This window comes from Coregonus clupeaformis, chromosome 15 (genome assembly GCF_020615455.1).
Source record: "Coregonus clupeaformis isolate EN_2021a chromosome 15, ASM2061545v1, whole genome shotgun sequence".
Lineage (NCBI taxonomy): Eukaryota > Metazoa > Chordata > Actinopteri > Salmoniformes > Salmonidae > Coregonus > Coregonus clupeaformis.
The window spans coordinates 19,603,650-19,618,272 of record NC_059206.1 but is presented as its reverse complement, the minus strand read 5'-3'; the positions used below and the strand labels follow the sequence as shown (position 1 = coordinate 19,618,272).

At 40.4% G+C, this 14,623-nt stretch overlaps 1 long non-coding RNA gene and 2 pseudogenes across 1 annotated transcript; all 3 read right to left on the bottom strand.

Annotated features, from left to right (window-relative positions):
- Positions 1-1,437: 1,437 nt before the first annotated feature.
- On the bottom strand, positions 1,438-1,555 carry LOC121583678 (annotated as a pseudogene).
- A 734-nt stretch (positions 1,556-2,289) lies between these two features.
- On the bottom strand, positions 2,290-2,408 carry LOC121583650 (annotated as a pseudogene).
- Positions 2,409-10,481: 8,073 nt separating this feature from the next.
- LOC123492673 lies at positions 10,482-10,929 on the bottom strand. The gene is made up of 3 exons (XR_006661831.1): positions 10,842-10,929; positions 10,638-10,737; positions 10,482-10,536 (listed from the first exon to the last, which is right to left on the bottom strand). It is a non-coding gene; the product is annotated as an uncharacterized LOC123492673 (long non-coding RNA).
- Between the last annotated feature and the right edge of the window lie 3,694 nt (positions 10,930-14,623).

The window sequence follows — 14,623 nt, the reverse complement described above, 5'->3', positions numbered from 1 at the left end:
CCTTGTTCGGGCAGGCTTCGGCGTTCGTCGTCCCCGGAGTACTAGCTGCTACCGTTTGATGTTCTCTGTGTTTGTTTGGTTTTGTCTGTTTGGTGCACCTGTGTCTTATCCTGTCCTGATTATGTCACCTTTAAGTTTCCTTTGTTTTTGGTTGTAATTGTGTGTTGTTGTACGCCTGTCTGTTGGGGCTTTGGATTTTGCATTCTTGTTACTAAGCGTATTGTCGCACTGTTTGCGCATCGCTTATGTTTAGTGTTATACGCACTGTTTTGCGTATCGCTGGCCTCCTTTGTTTGAGGCCCTTTATTTTGTTTTGTCTTTTGCTGACAAGTAAAGTCTGTTTTGGACTAAGCTTCTGTGTCCTGCGCCTGACTCCACCACCACATCCACCTCAAAATACTGACACACATACTCTTAAAGGGAGACAAACAAGAATCCACTTTGTGACACAGACTGAATAAGATCAAACCTTGCTTACATTTCCAGCCAACATATTTGAGTCTTGTGGGTGAAAAAATAGTGCATATCCTATGTTGACTTATGACAAATTCATGGACTAGGGCCCTATAAAATAGACGTTGCGGACTGAATCACGGAATCCAGACATTAAACCGAAATTCAACAATATTCAAAAATGTATTGAACTTAGTAGGAAATCAACTAAATATATTCAACTTGTTAGAAAACACATTCATTTACCTAAGTGAATTATAAGACATGAACAAAATGTATCAGTGATTCGTATTTCCATGCAACTTAATGAACCGACTAAAAACAAAGGCTGAATGTACTGCCTATATTTTGAGGGAAACGCACTGTTATTTAATTTGATCAGGGCAGGGCAGGGCAGCACATACAAACTGCATTTAGTCCAATAAAAATACATGATATTATTAGGGTGATAAATAAAAGGCAGTTGCTCCATGACACATATATTTTGAGGGAAACACACTGTCTATTATTTAAATTGATCAGGGCAGGGCAGGGCAGCACATACAAACTGCATTTAGTCCAATAACAATACATGATATTATTAGGGTGATAAATAAAAGGCAGCTGCTCCATGACACATATATTTTGAGAGAAAAACACTGTTTATTATTTAATTTGATCAGGGCAGGGCAGGGCAGGGCAGCACATACAAACTGCATTTAGTCCAATAAAAATACATGATATTATTAGGGTGATACATACAAACTGCATTTAGTCCAATAAAAATACATGATATTATTAAGGTGATAAATAAAAGGCAGTTGCTTCATGACACATATATTTTGAGAGAAAAACACCCTCTATTATTTAATTTGATCAGGGCAGGTTAGGGCAGGACAGCACATACAAACTGCATTTAGTCCAATAAAAATACATGATATTATTAGGGTGATAAATAAAAGACAGTTGCTCCATGACACAAGAGTACGCTCTAGTGGAACAAAAACCTTACAGCACCTGGTATTCCCAGGCAGTCTCCCATCCAAGTACTAACCAGGCCCACCCTGCTTAGCTTCCAAGATTGGACGAGATCAGGCGTATTCAAGCTGGTATGGCAGTAAGCTTAGGAACAACTCTTGGTACACTATATAAAGTAAATGTGTCACATACTCTGAAAGGGAGACAAACATGTATCCACTTTGTGACACAGACTGAAGAAGCTCAAACCAGGCTTACATTTCCAGCCAACATATTTGAGTCTTTTGGGTGGAAAAAGAGTGCATATCCTATGTTAACTTATGACAAGTTCATGGACTAGGGCCCTATAAAATAGGCGTTGCGGACTGAATCACGGAATCCAGACATTAAACCGAAATTCAACAATATTCAAAAATGTATTGAACTTAGTAGGAAATCAAATACATCTATTCAACTTGTTAGAAAACACATTCATTTACCTAAGTTAATCATAAGACATGAACAAAATGTATCAGTGATTCGTATTTCCATGCAACTTAATGAACCGACTAAAAACAAAGGTTGAATGTACTGCCTATATTTTGAGGGAAACGCACTGTCTATTATTTAATTTGATCAGGGCAGGGCAGGGCAGCACATACAAACTGTATTTAGTCATATAAAAATACAGGATATTATTAGGGTGATAAATAAAAGGCTGCTGCTCCATGACACATATATTTTGAGGGAAACACACTGTCTATTTTTTTAAATGATCAGGGCAGGGCAGGGCAGCACATACAAAATGCATTTAGTCCAATAAAAATGCATGATATTATTAGGGTGATAAATAAAATGCAGTTGCTCCATGACACAAGAGTACTCTCTAGTGGAACAAAAAGCTTACAGCACCTGATATTCCCAGGAAGTCTCCCATCCAAGTACTAAGCAGACCCGACCCTGCTTAGCTTCCGAAATCGGACGAGATCAGGCGTATTCAGGCTGGTGTGGCCATAAGCGCAGGACTAAATCTTGGTACACTATATAAAGACATGAACAAAATGTATCAGTGATTCGTGTTTCCATGCAACTTAATGAACCGACTAAAAACAAAGGCTGAATGTACTGCCTATATTTTGAGGGAAACGCACTGTCTATTATTTAATTTGATCAGGGCAGGGCAGGGCAGGGCATCACCTACAAACTGCATTTAGTCCAATAAAAATACATGATATTATTAGGGTGATAAATAAAAGGAAGTTGCTCCATGAAACATATATTTTGAAGGAAATGCACTGTCTATTATTTAATTTGATCAGGGCAGGGCAGGGCAGCACATACAAACTGCATTTAGTCCAATAAAAATACATGATATTATTAGGGTGATAAATAAAAGGCAGTTGCTCCATGACACAGGAGTACTCTCTAGTGGAACAAAAAGCTTACAGCACCTGGTATTCCCAGGCGGTCTGCCATCCAAGTACTAACCAGACCCGACCCTGCTTATTTTCCGAGATCAGAAAACCAGTCAGTATCTGGTGTGACCACCATTTGCCTCATGCAGCACAACACATCTCCTTTGCATAGAGTTGATCAGGTTGTTGATTGTGGCCTGTGGAATGTTGTCCCACTCTTCTTCCATGGCTGTGCGAAGCTGCTGGATATTGGCGGGACCTGGAACATGCTGTCGTAGATGTCGATCCAGAGCATCCCAAACATGCTCAATGGGTGACATTTCTGGTGAGAATGCAGGCCATGGAAGAACTGGGACATTTTCAGAATTGCATCATGGGCTGTGCATTATCATGCTGAAATATGAGGTGATGGTGTCGGATGAATGGCAAGACAATGGACTTCAGGATCTTGTCACGGAATCACTGTGCATTCAAATTGCCATCGATAAAATGTAATTGTGTTCGTTGTCTGTAGCTTATGCCTGCCCATACCATAACCCCACAGCTACCATGGGGCACTCTGTTGACATCAGCAAACCGCTCGCCCACACGATGCCATACATATGGTCTGCGGTTGTGAGGCCGGTTGGATGTATTGCCAAATTCTCTAAAACGTCATTGGAGTCGGCTTATGGTAGAGAAATGAACATTTAATTATCTGGCAACAGCTCTGGTTAACATTCCTGCAGTCAGCATGCCAATTGCACGCTCACTAAAAACTTGAGACATCTGTGGCATTGTTTTGTGTGACAAAACGGCACATTTTAGAGTGGCCTTTTATTGTCCCCAGCACAAGGTGCACCTGTGTAATGATCATGCTGTTTAATCAGCTTCTTGATATGCCACACCTGTCAGGTGAATGGATTATCTTGGGAAAGGAGAAATGCTCACTAACAGGAATGTAAACAAATTTGTGCACATCATTTGAGAGAAATACGCTTTTTGTTTGTATGGAACATTTCTGAGATATTTTATTTCAGCTCATGAAACATGGGGCCAACACTTTACATGTTGCGTTTATATTATCGTTCAGTGGAGAATATAATTGAATAACAATATACTCTATTCTATCCTATCGTCATTATTCTACCTACCTCCAACAAAAACATCTATTCCTCCAGCAGCTTTATAATATAGTAAATACAATCTATACTCTATTGTATTCCATCATCATTATCCTCCCTATCTACCTCCAACAAAGAGGTAGATTCCTCCAGCAGCTTTGATCTTCTAGGAGGAATCACACTCTATGAGGAAGGCAGTGTTATTATTCAGAATATGGGTGTTCTCCGATTTGATGTCAACGTGCTTGAAGAAGTTATTCCAGATGAAGTAATGGCAGCTCTCTGGGTGATTCCTATGAATACCTGCATAGTTTGTCGAGAATGTTAGAGGTGACAGTACATTTCTGAAGGAAAAAACGAACTTATGTGGTCAATCTCTATGGTATGACACTGGATGTTTTTAGGAAAGGATCTGAAGATTCTAAAACACCCCCTTTTATGCTGCAACTTCTATAGTTTTAAGAGTACAGTAGAAAACAGCTGTAAGCAGCTGCAATGAGGAGCTGTATTAAAAATATGATTAAATGATGTTCTGTTAGCAGTTAAAAAACACTAATACTTCCAGCAACAGTGTTAGTATTGTGTTGTTGTTGCTGTTTTTTACAGGGGACTATAACAAAAAAACTCATTATCATTATAGTATGCAAAATCATACATTTTTTGGTGGTTTTAAATCAGAAAAACGTCCTGTTAACAGCCAAGTAACATTTTTCAGGGACCTTTATTTTGAAAAACATCTGTATGATCACGTGACCTTAATGTTTCACAATTCTGCACAGTAGCTAGCTATACATGGTAATGGCGCCCGCGTTGAACTCTAGCAAGAAGACAATTATCTAGCTAGCTAGACTAGTTCAGAAGACTTTCGTGTTTTTAAAAGACACAGGCCTACACACTAAAATATTTGTGGGTTTTAGACATTTGTCTTCAAAAACAAAAGGGATTAGAAGAAAATCGGATTATTATGACAGGGCCGAAGAAGAGTCGCAATGGAGAAGACATCACCGCATTTTATTCTAACTACGCTGCCAGTTGGTAGAATGGGCGGATTAGCTCACAAGCACAACTGAGCAGTACATTTAGCTAAATCGGCTTGTACCTAACGTTAGCTACTGTACCTAACTATTTTAGTTAGGTAGCCAACATTAGTTAGGCGGCTAATGTTAGTATAATGCAACCTCATGCAAGGTTTTGATTCACCCGTCTCATAATCATAACGTCAATGTAAGACATATAGCAAGTGTCATCAGTGACTTAGCTAGTGTAGTGTGCAAGTTATTTCACAAGTTTTTCCCCACATTTTCCACCAAACAGACAATTGACCTGAACAACACTTTTACTTTAGATGCGCTTCAGTTTGCTGCAACTAACGTGATGTCTGTGCTTTGGTAGTCTCGCGTTGCCATACCTCCAAAATCACGTTGTTGTCACGCCTCCGTTTTAGGGAACGCCTCGATCACACCGACCGTGTCGTTCAATTTTGGTTACACCAGAAGTACATTCATTTCCAATGGAACGCTGCTCTTGCCTTGCAGCATTGCGTTTCATGCCTCGATCACACTGATAGTGTTTTTGGCGCACACATGACGCAGCATCATCTGGATATGTGTGCAACAAAAGTTCAGCATTCACCTTCTGCTACCATTTCTGTCTAGCCGTCTACACATACGGTTTGATGCATACAGTTTGATAAATCCAACACAGAATGCACTGCAACTGCCTCTGCAACACAATGCTGCAAGGCAAACACAGCGTTCCATTTGAAAATAATGTACTTCTGGTGTACCAAAATGCAAGGCACTGTTGGTGTGATCGAGGCGTCAGAGGCAGTTGTAGTGCATTCTGTGTGGTGCATACATTGGATTTTTCGAACATACAGTTGAAGTCGGAAGTTTACATACACCTTAGCCAACTACATTTAAACTCAGTTTTCACAATTCCTGACATTTAATCCTAGTAAATATTCCCTGTCTCAGGTCAGTTAGGATCACCACTTTATTTTATGAATGTGAAATAAATGTGAATAATAGTAGAGTGATTTATTTCAGCTTTTATTTCTTTCATCACATTCCCAGTGGGTCAGAAGTTTACATACACTCAATTAGTATTTGGTAGCATTACATTTTAGTCATTTAGCAGACGCTCTTATCCAGAGCGACTTACAGTTAGTGAGTGCATACCTTTTTCATACAGCATTGCCTTTAAATTGTTTTGTTTTTTTTTGGGGGGTTGGGGTAAGGGGGGGGGGTAGAAGGATTACTTTATCCTATCCCAGGTATTCCTTAAAGAGGTGGGGTTTCAAATGTCTCCGGAAGGTGGTGAGTGACTCCGCTGTCCTGGCGTCATGAGGGTGCCAGAGCAGCGAACAGTTTTGACTGGGCTGAGCGGGAACTATGGCAAAGAGCTTCCTAGGGTTAGAGGCAGATGCTTGGAATTTAGAGTGGTAGAAAGTGGCCTTAGCAGCAGAAACAGATGAAGAAAATGTAGAGAGGAGGGAGTGAAAAGATGCCAGGTCCGCAGGGAGTCTAGTTTTCTTCCATTTCCGCTCAGCTGCCCGGAGCTCTGTTCTGTGAGCTCGCAATGAGTCATCAAGCCACGGAGCTGGAGGGGTGGACCGAGCCGGCCGGGAGGATAGGGGACATAGAGAGTCAAAGGATGCAGAAAGGGAGGAGAGGAGGGTTGATGAGGCAGAATCAGGAGATTGGAGGGAGAAGGATTGAGCAGAGGGAAGAGATGATAGGATGGAAGAGGAGAGAGTAGCGGGAGAGAGAGAGCGAAGGTTGCGATGGCGCATTACCATCTGTGTAGGGGCAGAGTGAGTAGTGTTGGAGGAGAGGGAGAGAGAAAAGGATACAAAGTAGTGGTCGGAGACTTGGAGGGGAGTTGCAGTGAGATTAGTAGAACAACAGCATCTAGTAAAGATGAGGTCAAGCGTATTGCCTGCCTTGTGAGTAGGGGGGGACGGTGAGAGGGTGAGATCAAAAGAGGAGAGGAGTGGAAAGAAGGAGGCAGAGAGAAATGAGTCAAATGTAGACGTAGGGAGGTTGAAATCCCCCAGAACTGTGAGGGGTGAGCCATCCTCAGGATACTGTGACAAGTAAACATCTTATCCCCTTTACTTTTGGTTTTGCGGTCGGCGCAGGGTCAATTTAGAAAAATCATGGGTGTTGTGTCATGATATTTTCATCTGATTGTCAAACAAATCACTTCAAAAAGTAGGCTACCTGCGCAGGTCGATCCACCATAATAATTCCAAAATAATGTAGCCTACTATAATTGATTTACTATAATTTACTATTAGCTACTTTCACCCCTAATTTAGTTTCTGCTTATAATATTATAATTTACGAAAATGGATAGGCCGTTTGTTTGTCAACTATAGTTTGATACATGCAGCTGCTCTTCTGTCATAACTTGTTGCACCAGAAGACTAAGTACAGTAGTGCTCAAATTAATACATTAGTAATCTAGTTAACACCGGTAAAGTTGTCTGTTTTGTTTAGGGACCGGGGAGAAAACACAATAACTCCAAAACAGTGGAAAGCTTGGTGCTGTGCAAAATGTCCAAATGTCATCAGTTTTACCGGTTTTAAGGAATGAAAAGCTGAGAAAACGACGAAACAAGACAGTTCATCTTGGGTGCATATTTTATGTTGTTGAAATACTGTCTGCTTGCATAACAGTTTCAAAGATAACACATAACACGCACATTCGAATTTATTCAAGAGATGCTGAAAGAAAGAAATCATATTTCTCCACTCCTGTTCCCGAGACAAAATTAACATTTGTTGTATAATTTCAATGCAAGAAATTCATAATTCTGCATGAGTTGATATTATGCTACGTGAGAGGTTCAGTTTAATTGTCATAATGACTCAAGTAACAGTGAAAGTCACCCAGTAAAATACTACTTGAGTAAAAGTCAAAGTATTTGGTTTTAAATATACTTAAGTATCAAAAGTAAATGTAATTGCTCAACAATACTTAAGTATTAAAAGTAAAAGTATAAATCACTTCAAATTCCTTATATTACGCAAACCAGACAGAACAATTTTCTTGTTTTTTTATTTACAGATAGCCTGTGGCACACTCCAACACTCAGACATCATTTACAAACAAAGCATGTGTGTTTAATGAGTCCACCAGATCAGCGGCAGTAGGGATGAACACCTGTTCTCTTGATAGAGGCATGTTCCGGTGTAGCTCAGATGGTAGAGCATGGCACGTGCAATGTCAGGATTGTGGATTCGATTCCCACGTGGGACTAGCTCGAGCAAAGTATGAAAATGAATGCACTCACTACTGTAAATCGCTCTAGATACAAATGACTGAAATGTAAATGAATTGGACACTTTTCCTGTCCTGCTAAGCATTCAAAATGTAACGAGTACTTTTGCATGTCAGGGAAAATGTATGTAGTAAAAAGTACATTATTTTCTTAAGGAATGTAGTGAAGTAAAAGTTGTAAAAACAATAACAATATTAAAGAAAAGTACACATACCCCCAAAAATGACTTAAGTAAAAATACTTTAAAGTACTATTTAAGTACTTTACACCACTGGAGAGGTTATAGGCCTACAGTCAGTGTCCGTATTTCAGTTACTATTCCATTTAACCCATATGAGTTTAAATGAGGAATATTCTGTTTATTGATGGAGCAGGCATACTCATGAGTGCGATATCAAAGGTGCATGCAAACAGCTTATCCCGAATAAGACCTTAAGCTGGATATGAGCAACTATTCGGAATACTGTGCACATTTAAATGTGGTCAGTGTCAGTCATTATTTTGATGTATGGATGATTATGGTCAGAGTCTTATATTTATACTATGTTGAGACAGGATCTGATAGCTGTTACATGTAAAGGATTTTGTAATGACGTAATAAAAAATTAAAAATATATAATAATTGAAAGATGACCTTCAGCTTTTCAACAGAGAATATTCTTATGAGAATACATGCAACAGTGAGCTCACAATGTTAAAGGCCCAGTGCAGTCAATCACATACACGTTTAACAGATATTATTGCGGGTGTAGCGAAATGCTTGTGTTTCTAGCTCCCAACAGTGCAGTAATATCTAACAAATAATATCTAGCAATTTCACAACAATAAATTTACGTTTTTCCTGTGTTTTGCATCATATTGTACAACAGCTAATGAAACTAACACTGTAAAAGTTATTTCCTGATAGTTGCTGGTTGAAAACACAATCTACACAGGACCTTCTAATCAGCAGGTTTTGCATGGTTGGAGTTTTGGCTTGCCTGGTGACATCACCAGTTGATATAGGTTTATATAGACCAATAACAAAGAGCGTTCCAAACCTCTGCAATAACAGCTAGTTTTCAGATTAAATATTCCCCCCCTCCCAACTCAGACCACTCCCAGATAGTCCTAGCAAAATTCTTGCCTGAGAAAGTTTATTTTACTAAAAAACTATTTGTTTCTTTTTGACCATTTTAATTGTAAACTATTACAGTAAGATACTTAATTGTTACCCAGAAATGATTTGATATTGAGATAAGAATGGCTGCATTGGGCCTTTAATGTTCTCTAAAATCTCTTTGGATGCATTTTCTGGGAATCAGACTCACTGTAATTTATTCATCTCACATTAATTTACTGCAGTGTTTGTATTGACCTGCTGTGTGTTATAAAATTGAAAAATGAATAAAAACAAATGGCCATATACACCAATGCTTGTGCTGTGACAGACTGGAGAGCCAAATTCTCACAGTCATCTTTAAATGCTCAGTGCTATTCGGAATCCTTGGGACGTCCTTACTCTAAACCCTAACCTTAACCCTTACCCTTACACTAACCTTAACCATAACCCTTACCTAACCCTAACCATTTTACATTTCAACTTCAATGGAGTAAGGACGTCCCAAGGAACCTGGATTGCACGGACCATCTCTCAATTGTATTCAATCGCCTTGGCCTTTCAGCAATTAAAATCAACTGAGTTAACCTGTGTCTACAATCACCAACCATGTGCCCTCTGAATGAAAGAATAATATTGTTTCCAGTCAAGCAGATGAGTTACATTTCCTGAATCAACCAATGAGACAATAAAACCAGTGTCATTAGAAGGGTTTGTTGTGTGTCAAATATACTTGTCTGTACAGTATGTAATGTAAAGCAATGCACAAGCAATGAGCATGGTAAATTATGATAGAACACATCAAATTAAATTGAACATGACGACCCGAAGGAGAGATATAATTAAAAGATGATCTTTTAATAAATGTTCAATGCTGACGTTTTTTTATGCTGAAAAAAAACAATTTATGGATATGGGCAAATTCACTCTTGGTGAATTTGCCTGTTGGCCTGTTGGACAAAAAGAAAAATAGTTAACATCCGTGCTACTTCAGCCTTTTGCTATGTTAAAGTAAAAGCTCAGTTAATGATGAATGGATACATTTTGGAAGGATTTTCCAGATTCATACATCAGTAGGGTAGAGTGTCAGGTGGCACAATCATTGGTGCCATAAGGTCAAAGTGTGAGGGAGGAGCAGGCCAGAGAGCTGTCGAGGAAGTGGTCCAGGCCCCTGGCTTGGAGGCTTAGAGTTGGTCCCATCAGTGTAATGCATTGTAGGGTATCTGCTGCCCCATAGACCTGCTGGTAGTGGGAAAGGTGTTAGCAGGAGATCACCAGGGAAAGCTATGATTGGCTGACAGATTCTTGGAGTTAAACCACATGTAGTCTAAAACAATATTCACCTGCTTTCATGGAGTAAGGATTCACTCCTTTGGGGACACTGCCAGGGTACCCCTGAAATCCATACATCCCCATCGGTGGAGTTGGTGGTACAAGCTTGTTCTGTAAAACATATCAACACATTTTCTAAATTGTTAGTAACATTAGCACAGTTGAAATACAATGGTCTTTCACTGCTTTTTATTGAATGTAATTTAAGTGTATACCTCAGCCTTGGGCTCAGTTTTGTCAACCCATCTGTGCAGAGTTGGATCCCAGACAATCTGAGGAAGAAGATATTAGCAATGTGAAGCAAGCCAAAAATGAAAAAAGAATAATCCACTCAATTGTCTCTACATAGAATATAGTGTAAATAACAGGTTCCTTACATATCTGTCTTTGTCCTCAGGTAGATGAACCTCCTTCTTATTAACTTTTCCACTCCCAAAGACCCAGCTGAGCCAGCTTCCACTGTTCTTGTGAACAGCAGGGGTCTCGGGCTCAGCCACCGGCCGGCTGCCAGTCTGGCACTGAGGGTTGGCCTCGGAGTGTTCTGGCTTGGTGATGGACATCATAGCAGGATGCTCAACATATCTAAGCCGGACATCTGTAATAAGTGGGAGAAGTCAGGCGACTCTGCTCATGTCACCATACAGAACAATCACTAGCTGACAGGTAGGAACGTCTTGCTCTGATACTCTGTTACAACCCAATCTTAACCTCCAAGCAGTCACAGGGATTACTGGAAGGTTCCTCAAGGATGCTGCGATCACATTTTTGTTGTTGTTTCAAAATCAACAAATCCCGGCATATTACGTGAGGGCTTGCAAATTTGCCAATCGCCGCATTATTTCAATGTAAATGTATTTCGGCATAAAACAGTAAAATCATCGCAATATCATCGCATAGAACTGACCCATTAACATATTACAAAAAGAGGGCTTGCAATTTCAACCAATCACCGCACATTTACTGCATAATAAGGTTCAATCAAGCCACACGTCAACAAATGTTTCCCTTGTCAGCTCATTTTCGCAAGAATTACCGCAGCAAAATCTAGCATATTTGCCTGCAAATATCACAAAAATCCCTGCGATATCCTGGAGAGATTGACTGGATTACGAAAATGTATACACTCACTACTGTAAATCGCTCTGGATAAGAGTGTCTGCTAAATGACGAAAATGTAAATAGAAAATAGAGCTAAACCTGTTTTATGTAGAAAATGCATGAAAGTATTACAGCCATACACTCACATGAGCCATACATACACATTTGGTCTGTCACAACTTATTCCCACGCTATCACAATGGCAATGTCTTTACTTATTAGATAAGGCTTAAATGACCTCTTCTCTTGGAATAGAAATCCACAGGTGGAGTACACACTCCACCATCCCATTTCCACAGTGGTGCCAACATGGGGATGATGGGAGGTGGTTGTGGATGATTGTTTCCATTCTCCACAGGGACGCTGGCTGTGGGGAGGATCCCCTCCCTCTGTGCAGGAACACTGGCCTTTGGGAAGATCCACTCCCTGTGAGCAGGGACGCTGGCTGTTGGGAAGATTCCCTCCCTTTGCGCAGTGACACTGGCCATCAGGAGGATCAACTCCCTCTGTGCAGTGATGATGACTGCTGGGAGAATCCCTTCCCTCTGTGCAGGGACACTGGTTGATTGGAGGATCCCATCCCTCTGTGCAGGGATGAGGCCTGATGCTCGGAGGATCTCCTCCCTCTGTGCCGTGATGATGGCTGCTGGGAGAATCCCTTCCCTCTGTGCAGGGACACTGGTTGTTTGGAGGATCCCATCCCTCTGTGCAGGGATGAGGCCTGATGCTCGGAGGACCTCCTCCCTCTGCGCAGCAAAGTTGGCTTTTGGGAGGATCCCCTCCCCCTGCCCAGCGATGTTGGATGTTTCCCCCCCCACTCTGTACAGCAACGTCGGCTGCTGGGATGATCTGCAGGTATAATATAGAACACATAGTAATTCCCTAAAATATCAACCACTTGCAATCTATAACATCATTGTTACATACACTGAGTGTGGAAAACATTAAGAACACCTGCTCTTTCCATGACATAGACTGACCAGGTGAAAGCTATAATCTCTTATTGATGTCACTTGTTAAATCCACTTCTCAGTGTAGATGAAGGGGAGGAGTGAGGTTAAAGAAGAATTTTTAAGCCTTGAGACAATTGAGACATGGATTGTGTATGTGTGCCATTCAGACGGTGAATGGGCAAGACAACATTTTTAAGAACCTTTGAATGGGGTATGGTAGTAGGTGCCAGGCGCACCGGTTTGTGTCAAGAACTGCAACGCTACTGGGTTTTTCACGCTGAACAGTTTTCCGTGTGTATCAAGATTGGTCCACCACCCAACTCAATATTAGGAAGCTGTTCTTAATGTTTTGTACACTCATTGTAGATCAATCCCAAACATGTACATTCATTTGTACGTGTACTGATACTGTAAATACACAAATTACATTAATGTTATCTACAATATATTATAATACCGTAAGCCTCTTTGCTGCGGGGGATCTCCTTCTACAATTTTGAGTGGATGTTCTTCATTTTAGGCATATTCCGCTGTGTTTTGTATTTTTGTTTATTAAAAAAAATATGTGTTTGGAATGGCACTCTTAACTACAGGAGATGATGCTGTCATAAAGCATTTGATGTAAGTATGTAGGACAATTACCCATAATGCTCACTAACTGAACATTTAAAATTACCATGGCAATTATTGACGCATTCACGTACTATCGGAAACTTGGAACCTCAGAGTTAAAATGAATATAAGTTATTTGCGTAGAGCTTCCTATTGGTTGATTCTGATACTTCACACGTGGGAAACTTGGGATCAGAAATGTCAGAGTTTCCTAGTTCCGACTTGCACTTGAACGCGGCATATGGTGAGGGGCCTTCTATGATGTAGGGCAGGTCAGCAACCACATTATTTTACTGTGCCCAGTCGCACACAGACTTTTATGGTCCCACACGTTGCCACCAATGGATTCAAAATGAGTAGCCTAACAATTATTTACATGGCCCCAGTTACATTTGCAACCAAATTATTTTTCTGAGAGAAATCAATAATAGTTGCACACAAAGGGTAACAGTGAGCAATTCACCGTGAGCAGTGAGCAAAATAACCATAGATGGGAAGTTGACAATAGCTTATTAGTAGCATAAATAAATTGTATTTCTATGGTTGCAGTCCTCAAAGATTGAATTGCATTGAACTGAATTAATCAGATCCAATGATTTACCGCCCGTAGGGTGGGGTACCGCTAGTCATCATTATTATAATCACCATCTCAATCATTATCACCATACCATCATAGACTTATTCTTCTGTATCTGAGACTCATCTGGCACAACCTTAGATATGGCAGTCTGCAACTCAATACACTGCCCCTGCATGGTGTTCAGCTTCCCCTGCATGTGGTTAATCGACTGCTTAACATCGTTCAGCAGGATCTGAATCCTATAGGAAATCAGGTGGTTCAACATACTGAGGTGATGAGAGGCTTCAGACAACGCCCATTGGACCATCTTTAGGATTCTTTCTCACTTAGCACCAATCTTATTAGGAATGTACCTTTGTGCAGAAGATGTTACTATAGTGTTATTTAGAAGAAAAAAGTGTACTTTGTCAGGTGCCGAAGGGATGACGGGATGTCTCCCTGCTCCAGTGAGCTCTGTTGGCAGGTCTTGTTCACTGTTGGAGGAACGTGAGCCAAATTAGAGGAAAAATATCTATAGTTGTTCAGCAATGAAACATTCATGGCATATGGGGATTGTTCTTCCCTGGGAAAAGAATAACAACAGCTGGGGTTTACTTTCAAACTTTTAGATAAAGTGATACGATACAATCTTTAAACCCATCAGAAGTGTAGTGCTTACCTCCATGAAAACATTTATTTTGGGCAACATTGTCCCAATTTTGACCACTAGTTCCAACTTGTGATGCGCAGATCTTGATGAAACGGTCAAGTCAAC